A 16,992-nucleotide genomic window follows, 5' to 3' on the forward strand; every position below is an offset into this window, starting at 1 on the left:
CACACCTGCTGGCAGGAATTAAGTGGCGGATCAGAGAAGGAGTGAAGAGCCTGCTGAAGATCTAAGTCCAGTCCGGGTGGGGGTTCTTGGGGAAGGAGGATTGCTGGTGTGGCAGAGCTGGCGCATCCTCCCAAGCTTGGAACATGGTTGTCTTAACTCTACAAGCAGTTATACCCCACTGAAAAACTGAAGGGTCAAGTTAGTTGTCTGGGAACATGGCCAGGCAGCGAAAACACACCCAGATTCAGTCTCAGACTTTGGAAGCTTTCTTTGGTGACAAAGAAGACCAAAACATACAGCCAGAAGAAGTCAACAAAGTCAAAGAGCCTACAACAAAAGCCTCCAAGAAAAACATGAACTGGTCTCAGGCCATGGAAGAGCTCAAAAAGGATTTGGCAAAGCAAGTTAGAGAAGTAGAGGAAAAATTGGGAAGAGAAATGAGAAGGATGCGAGAAAACCATGAGAAACAAGTCAATGACTTGCTAAAGGAGACCCAAAAAATACTGAAAAATATACTGAAGAAAACAACGCCTTAAAAAATAGACTAAGTCAAATGGCAAAAGAGATCCAAGAAGCCATAGAGGAGAAGAATGCATTGAAAGGCACAATTGTCCAAATGGAAAAGGAGGTCCAATAGACCACTGAATAAAAAACTACCTTAAAAAGGTGATTGGAGGCCAAGATGGTGGCTGGTAAGCAGGGACTAGAGTGAGCTCGGTACCGAGTCCCTCCAAAAACCTATAAAAAATGGCTCTGAATCAATTCTAGAACGGCAGAACCCACAGAACAGCAGAGGGTAGCAGGGCTCCAGCCCACGATAGCCTGGATGGTCTCTGGGTGAGGTCTATTCCACATGGAGCTGGGAGCTGGGAGCTGGGAGCTGGGAATGGAGTGGAGCAGAGCCCAGCCTGAGCAGCGTGGAACAACCAAACTTGGAGTCGGGCGGATGGGGTCCCTAGCACCCTGAATAAGTGAGCTGCGGCAGTTACCACACCCCTCCACCCACAAACACCAAAGACTGCAGAGAAGGGTAGTGGGAAAAGCTGCGGGAGTGGAAGGAGTTCGTGGTTCGGCTTCCAGCCCCGGGGGCAGCGGAGGTGGGGCAGCTACAGTTGCTGCTGCCTCTCGCCCCAGGCCCACCTGCTGGGAGGAATTAAGTGGAGGATCAGAGCAGAAGTGCACAGCCTGTTGAAGATCTAAGCCCAGCCTGGGCTGGGGGTTCTTGGGGAAGGAGTAGTGCTGGTGTGACAGAGCTGGCACCTCCCCCCCCAAATGTGGAACATTGAACTCGTTAGTCTACAAGCAGTCATACCCCACTGAAAAACTCAATGGTCAAGTTAGTTGGTTGGGAATATGGCCAGGCAGCGAAAGCATACCCAGATTCAGTCTTAGACTTTGGATTCCTTCTTTGGTGACAAAGAAGACCAAAACATACAGCCTAAAGAACACAACAAAGTCATAGGGCCCACAACAAAAGCCTCCAAGAAAAACATGAACTGGTCCCAGGCCATGGAAGAGTTCAAAAAGCATTTGGAAAAGCAAGTTAGAGAAGTAGAGGAAAAATTGGGAAGAGAAATGAGAAGGATGCAAGAAAACCATGAAAAACAAGTCAATGACTTGCTAAAGGAGACCCAAAAAATACTGAAAAATACACTGAAGAAAACAACACCTTAAAAAATAGACTAAGTTGAGCAATTCAACCTAGGCCACATGTGTATCATTATGTATAACCCTTCCATAATACTCATGTTGTGAAAGACTAACTACATTTTGCTCCTTCCCAACCCATCCCGCTTTATTGAATTTTCTCCCTTGACCCTGGCCCCTTTCCAAAGTGTTTGTTTTTGTTTACCTTCACCCCCATCTGCCCTCCCCTCCATCATCCCCCCCTTTTATTTTTTTTTTCTTCCTCCCTCTTCTTTCCTGTGGGGCGTAGAAATTTATCTTGCTCTACAAGAAAGGAAGGGAAAAGGAGATGAGAGGGGAGGGGGGTGATAGAGGGGAGGGCTGACTGGGGAACAGGGCAACCAGAATATACGCCATCTTGGAGTGGGGGGGGAGGGTAGAAATGGGGAGAAAATTTGTAATTCAAACTATTGTGAAAATCAATGCTGAAAACTAAATATGTCAAATAAATAAATTTAAATTAAAAAAAAATAGACTAAGTCAAATGGCAAAAGAGCTCCGAAAAGCCAATGAGGAGAAGAATGCCTTGAAAGGCAGAATTAGCCAAAGGGAAAAGGAGGTCCAAAAGATCACTGAAGAAAATACTACTTTAAAAATTAGATTGGAGCAAGTGAAAGCTAGTGACTTTATGAGAAATCAGGATATTATAAAACAGAAACAAAGGAATGAAAAAATGGAAAACAATGTGAAATATCTCTTTGGAAAAACCACTGACCTGGAAAATAGATCCAGGAGAGATAATTTAAAAATTATTGGACTACCTGAAAGCCATGATCAAAAAAAGAGCCTAGATACCATCTTTCAAGAAATTATCAAGGAGAACTGCCCTGATATTCTAGAGCCACAGGGCAAAATAGAAATTGAAAGAATTCATCAATCACCTCCTCAAATAGATCTCAAAAAGAAATCTTCTAGGAATATTGTCGCCAAATTCCAGAGCTCCCAGATCAAGGAGAAAATACTGCAAGCAGCCAGAAAGAAACAATTTGAGTATTGTGGAAACACAATCAGAATAACCCAAGATCTGGCAGCTTCTACATTAAGAGATCGAAGGGCTTGGAATGCGATGTTCTGGAGGTCAATGGAGCTAGGATTAAAACCTAGAATCACCTACCCAGCAAAACTGAGTATCATGTTCCAAGGCAAAATATGGACTTTCAGTAAAATAGAGGACTTTCAAGGTTTCTCAGTGAAAAGACCAGAACTGAATAGAAAATTTGTCTTTAAGACACAAGAATCCAGAGAAGTATGAAAAGGTAATCAAGAAACAGAAATTGCAAGGGACTTACTAAAGTTGAACTGTTTTGTTTACATTCCTACATGGAAAGATGATGTGTATGATTCATGAGACTTCAGTATTAGAGTAGCTGAAGGGAATATGCATATATATATATATATATATATATATATATATATATGTTTATATATATAAGTGAATTTGTATGTATGTCTATATCTATGTGTATATGTATGTATGTGTATGTATGTATATATATATATATGTGTGTGTATATATATATATATGTATGTAAAAGAGAGAGAGCAGACACAGGGTGAGTTGAAGATGAAGAGAAGATATCTAAAAGAAATAAAATGAAATTAAGGGATGAGAGAGGAACATATTGAGAGAGGGAGATAGGGAGATATAGAATGGTGTGATTATCTTGCATAAAGGTGGCAAGAGGAAGCAGTTCTGTGGGAGGAGGGGAGAGGGCAGGTGAGGGGGGAATGAGTGGACCTTGCTCTCATCAGATTTGGCCTGTTGAGGGAATACCATACATACTCAGTTGGGTATCTTACCCCACAGGAAAGAAGAGGGAGGAAGATAAAAAAAAATAAAAGGGGGGGATGATGGAGGGGAGGGCAGATGGGGGTGGAGGTAAACAAAATAAACACTTTGGAAAGGGGACAGGGTCAAGGGAGAAAATTCAATAAAGCAGGATGGGTTGGGAAGGAGCAAAATGTAGGTAGTCTTTCACAACATGAGTATTGTGGAAGGGTTATACATAATGATACACGTGTGGTCTAGGTTGAATTGCTCAACTTCTTAGGGAGGGTGTGTGGGAAAGGAAGAGGGGAGAGAATTTGGAACCCAAAGTTTTAAAAACAGATGTTCAAAAAAACCAAAAAAAATTTTTGCATGCAACTAAAAAATAAGATACACAGGCAATGGGGTGTAGAAATTTATGTTGCCCTACAAGAAAGGAAGGGAAAAGGGGATGAGAGGGGAGGGGGGTGATAGAGGGGAGGGCTGACTGGGGAACAAGGCAACCAGAATATATGCCATCTTGGAGTGGGGGGGAGGGTAGAAATGGGGAGAAAATTTGTAATTCAAACTGTTATGAAAATCAATGCTGAAAACCAAATATGTTAAATAAATAAATTTAAATTGGAATAAAAGAAAAAGAAACCCACAAAAAATGTGATTGGAGCAAGTGGAAGCTAGTGACTTTATGAGAAATCAAGATATGATAAAACAAAATGAAAGGAATGAAAAAATGGAAGACTATGTGAACTATCTCATTGGAAAAACCACTGACCTGGAAAGCAGATCCAGGAGAGATAACTTAAAAATTATTGGACTACCTGAAAGCCATGATCAAAAAAAGAGCCTAGATATCATCTTTCAAGAAATTATCAAGGAGAACTACCCTGATGTTTTAGAGCCACAGGGCAAAATAGAAATTGAAAGAATCTACCAATCGCCTCCTCAAATAGATCCCAAAAAGAAATCTCCTAGGAATATTGTCACCAAATTGCAGAGTTCCCTGACCAAGGAGAAAATACTGCAAGCAGCCAGAAAGAAACAATATGAGTATTGTGGAAACCCAATCAGAATACCCAAGATCTAGCAGCTTCTACATTAAGAGATTGAAGGGCTTGGGATACGATATTCCGGAGGTCAATGGAGCTAGGATTACAACCAAGAATCACCTACCCAGCAATACTGAGTATCATGCTCCTAGGCAAAATATGGATTTTTAACAAAATAAAGGACTATCAAGCTTTCTCAGTAAAAAGACCAGAGCTGAATAGAAAATTTGACTTTCAAACACAAGAATCAAGAGAATCATGAAAAGGTAATTAAGAAAAAGAACAAGAACAGAAATTGCAAGGGACTTATTAAAGTTGAACTGTTTTGTTTACATTCCTACATGGAAAGATGATGTGTATTATTCATGAGATCTCAGTATTAGGGTATCTGAAGGGAATATGCATATATATATATGTTTATGTATGTATATATATGTATATATGTATGTGTATATATGTATGTGTATATAAAAAAGGAGGGATGATAGAAGGGAGGGCAGATGGGGGTGGAGGTAACCAAAAACAAACACTTTCAAAAGGGGACAGGATCAAGGAAGAAAATTCAGTAAAGAGGGATAGGTTAGAAAGGAGCAAAATATAGTTAGTTTTTCACAACATGAGTATTGTAGAAGGGTTACACATAATGATATGAATGTGGCCTATGTTGAATTGCTTGACTTGTTAGGGAAGGTCAGTGGGAAGAGAAGAGGGGAGAGAATTTCGAACTCAAAGTTTTAAAAATAGATGTTCAGAAACAAAAAAAAAAGTTTGTGCGTGCAACTAGAAAATAAGATACACAGGCAATGGGGCATAGAAATTTATCTTGCCTTACAAGAAAGGAAGGGAAAAGGGGATGGGAGGTGAGTGGGGTGACAAAAGGAAGGGCTGACTGGGGAACAGAGGAACCAGAATATATGCCATCTTGGAGTGGGGGGGAAGGTAGAAATGGGGAGAAAATTTGTAATTCAAATTCTTGTGAAAATCAACGCTGAAAACTAAATATATTGAATTAAAAAAAATTAAAAATAAAAAAAAGAAAAAATCCGCATATTGATTTCAGGAAAAGCAAACAAAGAATGCTTCAAACTCAAAAGACACCACAATTTCTGTAAGCAATCAATAGAAAGGTCTTCAAATCCAAAAATATGGAATATGAATAGCTCATAATTATTTTGCACTTACAAGATACCACAGCAGTTAAAGAAATAATGTGTTGGACCAACTGTCAGGAAAGCTGCAGGTAAAATCCAGTCTCAGTCACTTGCTAGTTCGGTTGTACTTGGCAGGTCAATTAACCTTGGCCTCATTTTCTTCATCTTAACTAGAAATATGTTTAATCCTTTGAATGTGAAAGGCTGGCATTTGAGGATTGTCTAGGGCAAAAAAAGTACTAAGCACTGTACTTAATTTCCCTAACAGAAATACCTCATTGACCATTTCCTAAGTCTCTTCTTTCCTACTCTACCCTAAGATATTTAATTGTTGAACATTACTCAGAGTTTTGAACCACCTCCTATAGATTAAAGTCTAGAGCTCAGTTGATAATTCATTATCTTATTTATTATTGTGTTTTATAATCATTATTTTTGCTATGCTCCACAAACATGAGAGGAAGAGCTACATTCTTTGACCAGAGTTCTTGTAAAACTGTGGGTCATTCTTTTTTCTCTTCTTACTACTTAGAGTCATAAAATGTGTAGCTAAGAGGTCCTGAATGACAGAATAACAGAGTTGAAAATGACCCCACAAGTCATCTAATTCGCCCCAGCATGCATATGAATACTGATAACAGTATTCCAAACAAGTGATAAGTCAGTCTTCTCTTATTTTTAATTTAATATTTTTAGTTTTCAGCATTGATTTTCACAAGAGTTTGAATTACAAATTTTCTCCCCATTTCTACCCTCCCCCCACTCCAAGATGGCATATATTCTGATTGCCCCATTCCACCGTCAGCCCTTCCTTCTGTCACCCCACTTCACCCACCCCCTTTTCTCTTACTTTCTTCTAGGACAAGATAGAATCCTATGCCCCATTGCCTGTATATCTTGTTTCCTAGTTTCATGCAAAAACACTTTTTTGAACATCAGCTTTTAAAATTTTGAATTCCAAACTCATTCCCCTTTTCCCTCCCCACCCAACCTCCCTAAGAAGGCAAGCAATTCAACATAGGCCACATATCATTAAGCAAAACCCTGCCACAATACTCATGTCGTGAAAGACTAATTATATTTTGCTCCTTCCTATCCAATCCCCCTTTATTCAATTTTCTCCCTTGACCCTGTCCCTTTTCAAAAGTGTTTGCTTTTGATTACCTGCTCCCCCTATCAGCCCTGCTTTTTATTGTACCCCCTTTTTATTTCACTCCTTCTTTCTTGTTGGGTAAGATACCCAGTTGAGTGTGTGTGTTATTCGCTCCTCAGGTCAAATCCTATGAGAGCAAGATTCACTGATTCCCCCTCACCTGCCACCTCTTCACTTCCAACAGAACTGCTTTTTCTGGCCACTTTTATGTAAGATAATTGATCCCATTCTATCTTTCTCTTTTTTGCTCTCTCAATATATTCCTCTCTCATCCCTTAATTTAATTTTAGTTTTTAGATATCATCCCTTCATATTCAACTCACCCTGTGCCCTCTCTCTCTCTCTCTTCATATATATATATATATGTATATATATGTATATATATATATATATACATATATATATATGTATAGAGACAGACACACACACAAAGACGCACACACACGCATATATACAAATATGAATATATATATATATGTATATATATATTCATATATATGTGTATATACACATATTCCTTCAGACACCCTAATACTGAGGTCTTATGAATTATATGCATGATCTTTCCATGTAGGAATGTAAACAAAACAGTTCGACTTTAGTAAGTCCCTTATGATTTCTCTGTCTTGTTTATCCTTTCAATGCTTCTCTTGATTTTTGTGTTTGAAAGTCAAATTTTCTATTCAGCTCTGATCTTTTCATTGAGAAAGCTTGAAAGTCCTGTATTTTATTAAAAATCCATATTTTGTATTGGAGCATTATACTCAGTTTTACTAGGTAGGTGATTCTTGGTTTTAATCCTAGCTCCTTTGATCTCTGGAATATCATATTCCAAGTCCTTTGATCTCTTAAAGTAGAAGTTGCTAGATCTTGTATTATCCTGATTGTGTTTCCACAATACTCAAATTGTTTCTTTCTGGCTGCTTGCAGTATTTTCTCCTCCATCTAGGAGCTCTGGCATTTAGCAACAATATTCCTAGGAGTTTTCTTTTTGGGACCTTTTTCAGGAGGCAATCTGTGGATTTTTTCAATTTCTATTTTACCCTCTTGCTCTAGAATATCAGGGTAGCTCTCCCTCCTTGATAATTTCTTGAAAGATGATATCTAGGCTCTTTATTGATTATGGCTTTCAGGTAGTCTAACAATTTTTAAATTATCTCTACTGGATTCTTTTTCCATGTCAGTGGTTTTTCCAATGAGATATTTCACATGGTCTTCCATTTTTTCATTCCTTTGGTTCTGCTTCATCATATCTTGTTTTCTCGTAAAATCACTAGCTTCCACTTGCTCCAATCTAATTTTTAAGGTAATATTTTTTTCAGTGGTCTTTTGGACCTCCTTTCCCATTTGGCTAAATCTGCCTTTTAAAGCACTCTTCTCCTCACTGGCTTTTTGGAGGTGTTTTGCCGTTTGAGTTAGTCTATTTTTAAGGTGTTATTTTCTTTAGTATTTTTTTGGGGTCTCCTTTAGCAAGTCATTGACCTGTTTTTCATGGTTTTCTCACATCACTCTCATTTCTCTTCCCAATTTTTCCTCTCCTTCTCTAACTTGCTTTTCCAAATCCTTTTTGAGTTCTTCCATGGCCTGAGACCAGTTCATGTTTTTCTTGGAGGCTTTTGATGTAGGCTCTTTGGCTTTGTTGACTTCATCTTCCTGTATGTTTTCATCTTCTTTGTCACCAAAGAAAGCTTCCAAAGTCTGAGTCTGAATCTGAGAGCATTTTCGCTGCCTGCTTGACTACTTGACCCTTGAATTTTTTGTCGGGGTATGAATGCTTGTAGAGAGTACTTTGTCCCAAGCTTGAGGGGCTGTGCTGTTGTTTTCAGAGCTATTTCTACACAGCAAGCTCTGCCACAACAGCACTCCTTCTTCCCCAAAAACCGCCAAACAGGTCCATGACTCACATCTAAACAGGATCTGCACTCCTGCTCTGATCTGCCACTTTATTCCTCCCACCAGGTGGGCCTGGGGCTGGAAGTAACCACAGCTGTAGCTCTGTAGCTGCACCACCTCCACTGCTCTGGGGTGGTGGCCAAACCGTGAACTCCGTTCACTCTGTCCCCACAGCTTTTCCCTCTAACCTTCTTGTTGTCTTTATTGTTTCTGGGTTGAGAAGTCTGGTACCTGCCACAGCTGAGGGTGCTAGGGCCTCTAACACCTGGCTCCTGAGTCTGGTTCATCCAGGTGTGCCCCCAAGCTGGGCTCTGCTCTGCTCCCAGCTCTGTGTGATAGACCCTACCCAGAGACCATGCAAGCTGTCCTGGGCTGCAGCCCTGCTTCCCTCCACTATTCCGTGAGTTCTGCAGTTCTAGAATTTGTTCAGAGCTATTTTTATAGGTGTTTGGAGGGTCCTAGGGGAGAGCCCTAGGTAAGTCCCTGCTTTCTAGCCACCATCTTGCCTCTGCCCCCACTCAGAGTCTTCTCAAAGACCTCCAGGTAATGGAACTCATTATTTCCTGTAGTGGTGCTTTCTTTTTTTGTGTTAGTTGTCATTATTAGGAAATTCTCCCTTAAATCAAATCTAAATTTGCGACTTTGCAACTTCCATACATTGTTCTGAGTTCTGCTTTTGGCCAAGCAAAGTAAATCTACTCTTTATTTTCCAAATAGGAGGCTTGGTCTTCTTCTCTCTAGCTTACATATCCTCATTTCTTTCTACCAGTCATCATATGGCATGATCCTGATGCTCTTTACTATCTTATTTCTCCTCCTTTGGATTATTTCTAACCTATCAATATCTTATTATTATTATGCAGTGTCCAGTACCTAATTGATTTCAGGTATGATTTGACTAGGACAGAGACCAGTGAGCCATTTTCTTCACTAGTCCTGGTCATTATTCCTCTTAGATTTTGTTAGCTGTTTTGGTTGTCATTATATTTTCGACTTATGTTGACCTTTCAGGGCCCTACAACCTCAGATCTTTTTCAAATGAACTGCTATCCAGACAAAACAAACCAATTTTGTATCTTTAACACTGTTTTTTTTAACCTAAGTATGAAAATTTTCATTCATCTCTATTAAATTTAAAATAATTAAACATGGTTAAATGCTTTAAACTAAAAAGCTCTTTTTTTGGATTCTGATTCTGTTGTTCAAGTAACCTGCCAGATTTATATAATCTGAAAGACAAAGGTGCCTTTATGATTAATAAATTCATTGATAAAAAAAGTTAAACAGCAATAGAATGGAAACATAGCTGAGAAAAAAATTTTGCAATGAGTGTTTCTGATAAAGGTGTTATAGTCAAGATACATAAAGAAATAATTCAAATTTTTAAGAATAAAAGCCATTCTAAAAATAGATTATGATAAAAGCATATAAACAGAAAGCTTTAAAATTAAATCTATGGTATCAATGACAGCTGAAAAAATTCTCCAAATCTTTAATAATCAGAGAAATGAAGATTAAAGAAACTCTGAGTTTCTACCTTTCATTCATCAGGTTACCAATGATGACTTTCCCCCCACCACACACAAATTTAGAAAAAGTAAAAAAAAACTGAAAATGACCAAATTTGAAGGGGCTGTAGGAAAACAGGAACACAAATACACTATTGGTAAAGATATAAATTGATCTAGATGTTAAGGAAAGCAGTTTTGAACTAAGTTTAAATGGTCACTAAACTGTACACCCTCTTATCCAGCTATACAACTACAAGGTATATATCCCAAAGAGACCAAAGAAAGAAGGAGACAACCCATACATACAAAAACAGTTACAGGAGCATTTTCACCTACTAAGAACCTTGAAGCTAAGGGAGTGGCCCCTCTATTTGGGAAAGACTAAGCAAATATGAATATAATTAATATTACTGTACCATTAAGAAATTTCAAAATGGACAATTTCGGGAAAGGGCTATAGGAACTGATCCAGAGTGAAGTGAGCAGAATCAAGAAAACAATTCATAAAATAATAGTATAAAGGAAAAGAACTTTGAAAATGACAATAATTCTGATAATTGTAATGACATACTACAATTTGAGAGGACCAAAGATGAAGCATGCAAACTACTTCCTATCAGAGGAGTGATGAAGTCAAAATGCAGAATGAGATGTACACTTTTTGACGTGGACAATAAAGGATTTGCTTTCCTTGATTATGAGTATTTGTTACTAGTTGTTTTTTTTTTCCTTTGCTCGTTTTGTCTTTGTTTTATTTTGTTTGTTTGGCTCCCATCAGTCCCTTCATTGATCCTGTTCTTATCTGCTCAACAATTGCCACGTCTGTACCAAGGGGTAGAGAAAGAGAGAGACCCCTATGTTTCCTACCAGTGTCTTACCTTCCTCACCAAATGCAGCCAAAAAGGAGGAGGAAACTCAAAGACTAAAGTGCAAAGATTTTCAACATAGTATGCATCATAGATTGGGGCGGATGAAAACAAAGAACAGGTTTGGGTGGGTTGACAGTTACAATTGATCCCAAAGTTATAGGTGTGGGGTGGGAAAAAAAGTATCCGTCATGAGCAAGTCTGTAGAATGCATTCACCTTTGCCCAGGGGCTATTGAACACGTTTTATCTTTGCACAGACATTGCCAATTCTATCGAAGAAGGGCAAATGTTGTGAGCCACATGAGGAATATCTCAGTCCTAAAAATGTGACCCAAAAGGAGAGAAAACTGGCATGCTCACCCCAGTAGTAGTGGCTATGGTGAGTAGAAAAGACCTGCAGTTGGAGGGGGAGGAGAGAGAAAGAGGACTGGATTTTAAATGAATGAGTTTCCTTTTTCAAGAGAAGAGACAGAAGAAAAGTCTTAGATGTAGTACCTCTCACAAAGAGGAGTTGGTGAAGACACTTGCGACATCAAAACTAAGTGCAATAAGAAGGGAGCTCCTCTGCTTATAGGGGGAACAAAGCTATGAGGTCAGGGAAATAGGGTGCTGGACAGAACCCCAGCCAGCCACATTATCGTGTGTAGGCTGGGGGTGGTTGGAACTGATTGATGACCTCACATTTGGTTGGATATGGCTCATTCTCTTCCATCTCTGATAGCAGCTCCAGTGCCTGCTCCTCTTCTTCAGTGGAATAATGGCTCAGAAGGTTGGCAGCAGTGGTTAGGATGGAGGCCTTTCCTGCTCCTGCAACCAAACAGAAGCTGACAGCAAAGGCGGTGTAGACCTGGAAGCCATGGTACTTCTTGTGTTGCTGCTGCTGAGCCAGGATGAGCTCTGAAGCCCAATAGCAGAAGCCGATCACTGTGGCACACTAAAGAACTGTGAGGATGTGGGCGAAGGCATAGTGGCGGGTGATCTTCAGAGTGGGGTGCTCGAGACCAAAGACATCAATTAGAAAGGCAGAGAGGCTACACAGGATCCCCAAGAAGCAAAAGGAGTAGTAGCACTGTCTGGAGATTCATGTAGAAATCTTTGAGCAGGTCAGGGTCCACATACCCCAGCACGTCGGCCACTCCCAGCTTCTGGCAACAGCAGGTGCCCCCATGGATGTACAGCCAGGCCAGCTCAGCCAGCGCGGTGCACAAGGCAGTTATGGAGAGGGCTCCCGGCAGCGCCGAGGCCAGCCTAGGCTCTGGCTGCTTGGGCAGGGCGCTGCCCCCTGGGCCTCTCTGCCAGCGCTCACCAGAAAGCCCTGCGCCTCCTGGGGCGTACATGCCAAGAAGCCCGCCGGGCTGGGCCTGATCCTCTGTGACTGCTCATTCGCGGCTCGCGTGCTGCCTACCCTCGGGTGACCGTAAGCCTCTGATCGGGAGTCGCACCACGGAGCTCCGGGCTGTAACCTCCGCTCCCCACCCTGGCCCGCCCGCCAGTTTCCCCGGCAAAGCGCTTCTGGAGCCCGAGCGACCAACGCTTTGACTCTGCCAGAGCCCCGTCCACTTCTGTCTTCCTTCCTCTGCTCCCCCGCAAGCATACATTTTGCATTCGAAAGTGGCCAGCCCATCGGAGTTGCACTGTCCAAAGTAGAGTTTGAATGCTTGGCTGTTTAGTACAAAAAGGACCTCAGTGTCTGGTACTTATCCTGACAGGTGATCTTCAGAATCTTCCTAAGACAGTTCAAATGGAAGGGATTCAGTTTCCTGTCATGGTACTAGTAGACTGTCCAGGTTTCACAGGTATACAACAATGAGGTAACCACAACAGCTCTGTAGACCTTCAGTTTGGTAATCAGTCTAATACCTCTTCTCTCCTGTACTCTCCTTTGAAGCCTCCCAAACACTGAGCTAGCCTTGGACATGCATGCATCAGTCTCATTATCAATCTGTACCTCCCTGGAAAGTACACTACCAAGGGAAATGAACTTACTTACAGCATTCAGAACTTCTCCATTTGCTGTAGCTGATGGTTCCACATATGAATGGTGTGGTGGTGGCTGATGGAGCACCTGGGATTTCTTAGTGTTAATTGTTATGCCAAAGTTACCACAAACAGCAGAGAATTGATCCATACTTCATTGCATCTCAGCTTCAGAGGTTGCATTGAGTACACAATCATCTGCAAACAGAAAATCATGCACTAATACTCCCTCCACTTTGGTCTTGGCTTATAGTCTTTTCAAGTGGAAGAATTTACCATCAGTGTGGTAGCTGACCTTGGTGCCTGTGTTCATCCTCATTGAAAGCATTTGGGTAGGCCTGTACCACATACTGCCTGCCAGCTGTGGACAGCTTTGGTATGCCAAAAGCAGCCTATGGGCTATATGTAAAAGGGTGTCACCATGAGCAAAGTATAAGAGCAAGGAATAGTCTTCCTGATAGATCTATGGGGAGGGAAAGAATTCATAACAAAGCAAGAGCTAGAGAACCTTACAAAATGTAAAATAGATAATTTTGGTTATGTTATACTATGTTGTATTATATTACGTTACATTATATTATATTATATTATGATATTATATTATATTAATATTATAACTTTTTTTTTAATTAAATGGCTGTCTCTATCTTTAATATGTTTTGCACCTGCAAAGAATCACAGGTCTCTTTTTAGCAGATTCCTATTTTAATCTTATTGGAATTATTTAAAACATTCCCTTTCTTTTATTTTTTTTATTTTATTTTTTTTATTTTTTTTTTAATTTTTTTTTAATTTTTTTTTTATTTTTTTTCCCTTTACTTATTTTTAATTTACCACACACGGTTCAACATAGTTTTGAGTTCCAGTTTTTCTCCCCTCCCTCCCCCCTCCCTCCCCAAGACGGCATGAAGTCTCATATAACTGTCATGTATAACTTCGCATTGAATTAATTTATGCTCTAGTCAAGTCGTGGAGAAGAATTTTGACCAATGGAATGAATCATGAGAAAGAAGAAACAGAACCAAAAAACAAAACAAAACAAAAAAAACCCCAAAACCAAAAACAAAAGAGAAGCAGAAAAGGCGAGCATGTAGTGTGCCTCAGTCTGTATTCAAACTTCGCAGTTCTTTCTCTGAATGAAGATAGCATTCTCCATCGTGAGTCCCCTGGAGTTGTCCTTGCCCCTTTAGGTTGCTGAGAGAAGCGCAGTATGTCAGGGTTGGTCCTCACGGAATCCACATATCTGTGGCTGTGCACAACGTTCTCCTGGCTCTGCTCCGCTCACTCAGCATTATGTCGTGTAGGTTTTTCCAGGTTGTTATGAAGTCTGCATCATCCCCATTTCTTATGGCACAATAGTATTCCATCACCTTCATATACCACAGCTTGTTCAGCCATTCCCCAATTGATGGGCATCCCTTTGCTTTCCAATTCTTGGCTACCACAAAGAGAGCTGCTATAAATATTCTTGTACATATGGGTCCTTTTCCCGCTTGCGTGATTTCTTTGGGATACAACCCTAGAAGTGGTATTACTGGGTCAAAGGGTATGAACATTTCTATAGCCCTTTGGGCATAGTTCCACACCGCCCTCCAAAATGGCTGGATCAGCTCACAACTCCACCAGCAATGCAACAATGTTCCAATTTCCCCACATCCTTTCCAGCATTTATCATTCTCCTGATTTGTTATTTTAGCCAATCTGACAGGAGAGATGTGGTATCTAAGAGTTGTTTTGATTTGCATTTCTCTAATCAGCAGCGATCCAGAGCATTTTTCCATATGCCTGTAGATAGCTTTAATTTCTTCCTCTGAAAACTGCCTGTTCATATCCTTTGACCATTTCTCAATTGGGGAATGGCTTGTATTCCTATATATTTGGCTTAGCTCCCTGTATATTTTAGAAATGAGGCCTTTATCAGAGATACTAGTTGCAAAGATTTTCTCCCAATTTTCTGCTTCCCTCCTAATTCTTGTTGCATTGGCTTTTTCTGTACAAAAACATTTCAATTTGACATAATCAAAATTATCCATTTTGCATTTTGTAATGCTCTCTATCTCTTGTTGGGTCATGAATTCTTTACTTTTCCACAAATCTGATAAGTAAACTATTCCTTGCTTTCCCAAATTACTTAGAGTATCGACTTTTACTCCTAAATCATGAACCCATTTTGACTTTATTTTGGTATATGGTGTAAGATATTGGTCTATGCCCAGTTTTTGCCCTACCATTTTCCAATTTTCCCAACAGTTTTTGTGAAATAGTGAATTATTAGCCCAGAAACTGGCTTCTTTGGGTTTATCAAAGAGTAGATTGCTAAACAATATTATAACTTTTGCACAAACAAAATCAATGCAACCAAGATTAGAAGGAAAGGAGAAAGATGGGAAATAATTTTTACAGCAAGTTACTCTAATAGAGGCCTCATTTCTCAAGTATACAGAGAACTGAGTCAAATTCATAAGAATACAAGCCATTCTACAGTTGATAAATTGTCAAAGGACATGAACAGGAAGATTTTAGATGAAGAAATCAATGCTATTTTTAGGCATATGAAGAACTGCTCTAAATCAGTTTTGATTAGTGAAATGTAAATTAAAGTATCTCTGAGGTACCATCTCATACCTTTCAGATTGGTTAACATAACGGAAAATGAAAATTATAAATGCTAGCAATGTAGGAAAATTGAGGCACCAATGCACTATTGGCGGAGTTGTGAAGTGATCCAATCATTCTGGAGAGCAATTTGGAACCATGCATGAAGGACTGTAAAATTGTCCATACCCTTTCATCCAGTACTACTTCCACTTGGTCTGTATCCCAAAGAGATCATCAAAAAATGAGAAGGATCTACATGCACAAAAATATTTATATCAATCCTTTTTGTGGTAACAAAATATTAGAGATTGAGAAGATGCCCATCAATTGGAGAATGACTGGACAAGCTATGGTATATGAATGAAATGGAATACTATTGTGCAATAAGAAATGAACAGGTAGATTTCAGAAAATCTATCCACTATTTTTAGCCAAACATCTGATAAAACATCTTATACTCTTCTTGTGGAAAATATGGGGAGATGTAGACCAGATGACAATATAATTAGATTAATTTGGAACTGATTGACCAGACTCAGAGCATTTGCTCAATGTTTACTTGGCAGTAGATTTCCAGTGGAGTATCAGATCTGTGTCTTATTCTGTGCTACTCATTTTTTATCACTGATTTAGATAATGTGATATATGACAAGGATGTCAAATTTGCAGATGACCATAAGATAGGAGGGAAAGCTAGATGATAATCTGTATTGGGAATCAGGATGGGCTCTTAGCACTCAGTTCAACCAAGTGCCATTGAAGAGTTTGGCCTTGGTTTCCTTGACTAAATTAGAAGTCCTTGATGACCTCCTTGCCTCAAGGGAAAGCCTAGTTTACATGGGTTTGAGTGACATGTTTGTGACATCAGAGGTTTTTAGACCACATTGGTTTAAGTGGCATCTTTTTGACAATTTTAGGTCACATGGGTCCTAAGGGGAATTGCTAATTCCAGAGCCAATAGTAAGAGCTTAAGTTCTTGTCACTCAGATGATGTTTGATGATGACTAAAGAGTGCATAAAAAGAGAAGACAGAGCTATTTGCTTAGGGGCTCTCACTCTTGGTGGTGTGCTGATGTGGAAACTGTAGTTAAGAGGTCTGTCTGTTGATGTTTGTAATTTCTGTGTATTCACTCTGAAGTTCAGGGTGCTGGTTTTTCCCCTGAACTAAGTGAATGAATGATATTTGTGTACTGGATTAAAGTAAGATTGCTAAGCCCTTAGCATTGCTTTCCTTAGTAAAGCAGATCAAAAGAACCTGGGCTTGCAGCGTTCTGTGAGCTAGTTGTTGTTGCTAGCTAGATTGTTGAAACACAGTAAAGGATTCAAAAGATATGTTGAGAA

At 39.8% G+C, this 16,992-nt stretch overlaps 1 pseudogene; it reads right to left on the bottom strand.

The window, feature by feature from the left end:
• Positions 1-11,710: 11,710 nt before the first annotated feature.
• Positions 11,711-12,413, bottom strand: LOC118842262 (annotated as a pseudogene).
• Between the last annotated feature and the right edge of the window lie 4,579 nt (positions 12,414-16,992).

This window comes from Trichosurus vulpecula, chromosome 3, assembly GCF_011100635.1.
Source record: "Trichosurus vulpecula isolate mTriVul1 chromosome 3, mTriVul1.pri, whole genome shotgun sequence".
Classification (NCBI taxonomy): Eukaryota; Metazoa; Chordata; class Mammalia; order Diprotodontia; family Phalangeridae; genus Trichosurus; species Trichosurus vulpecula.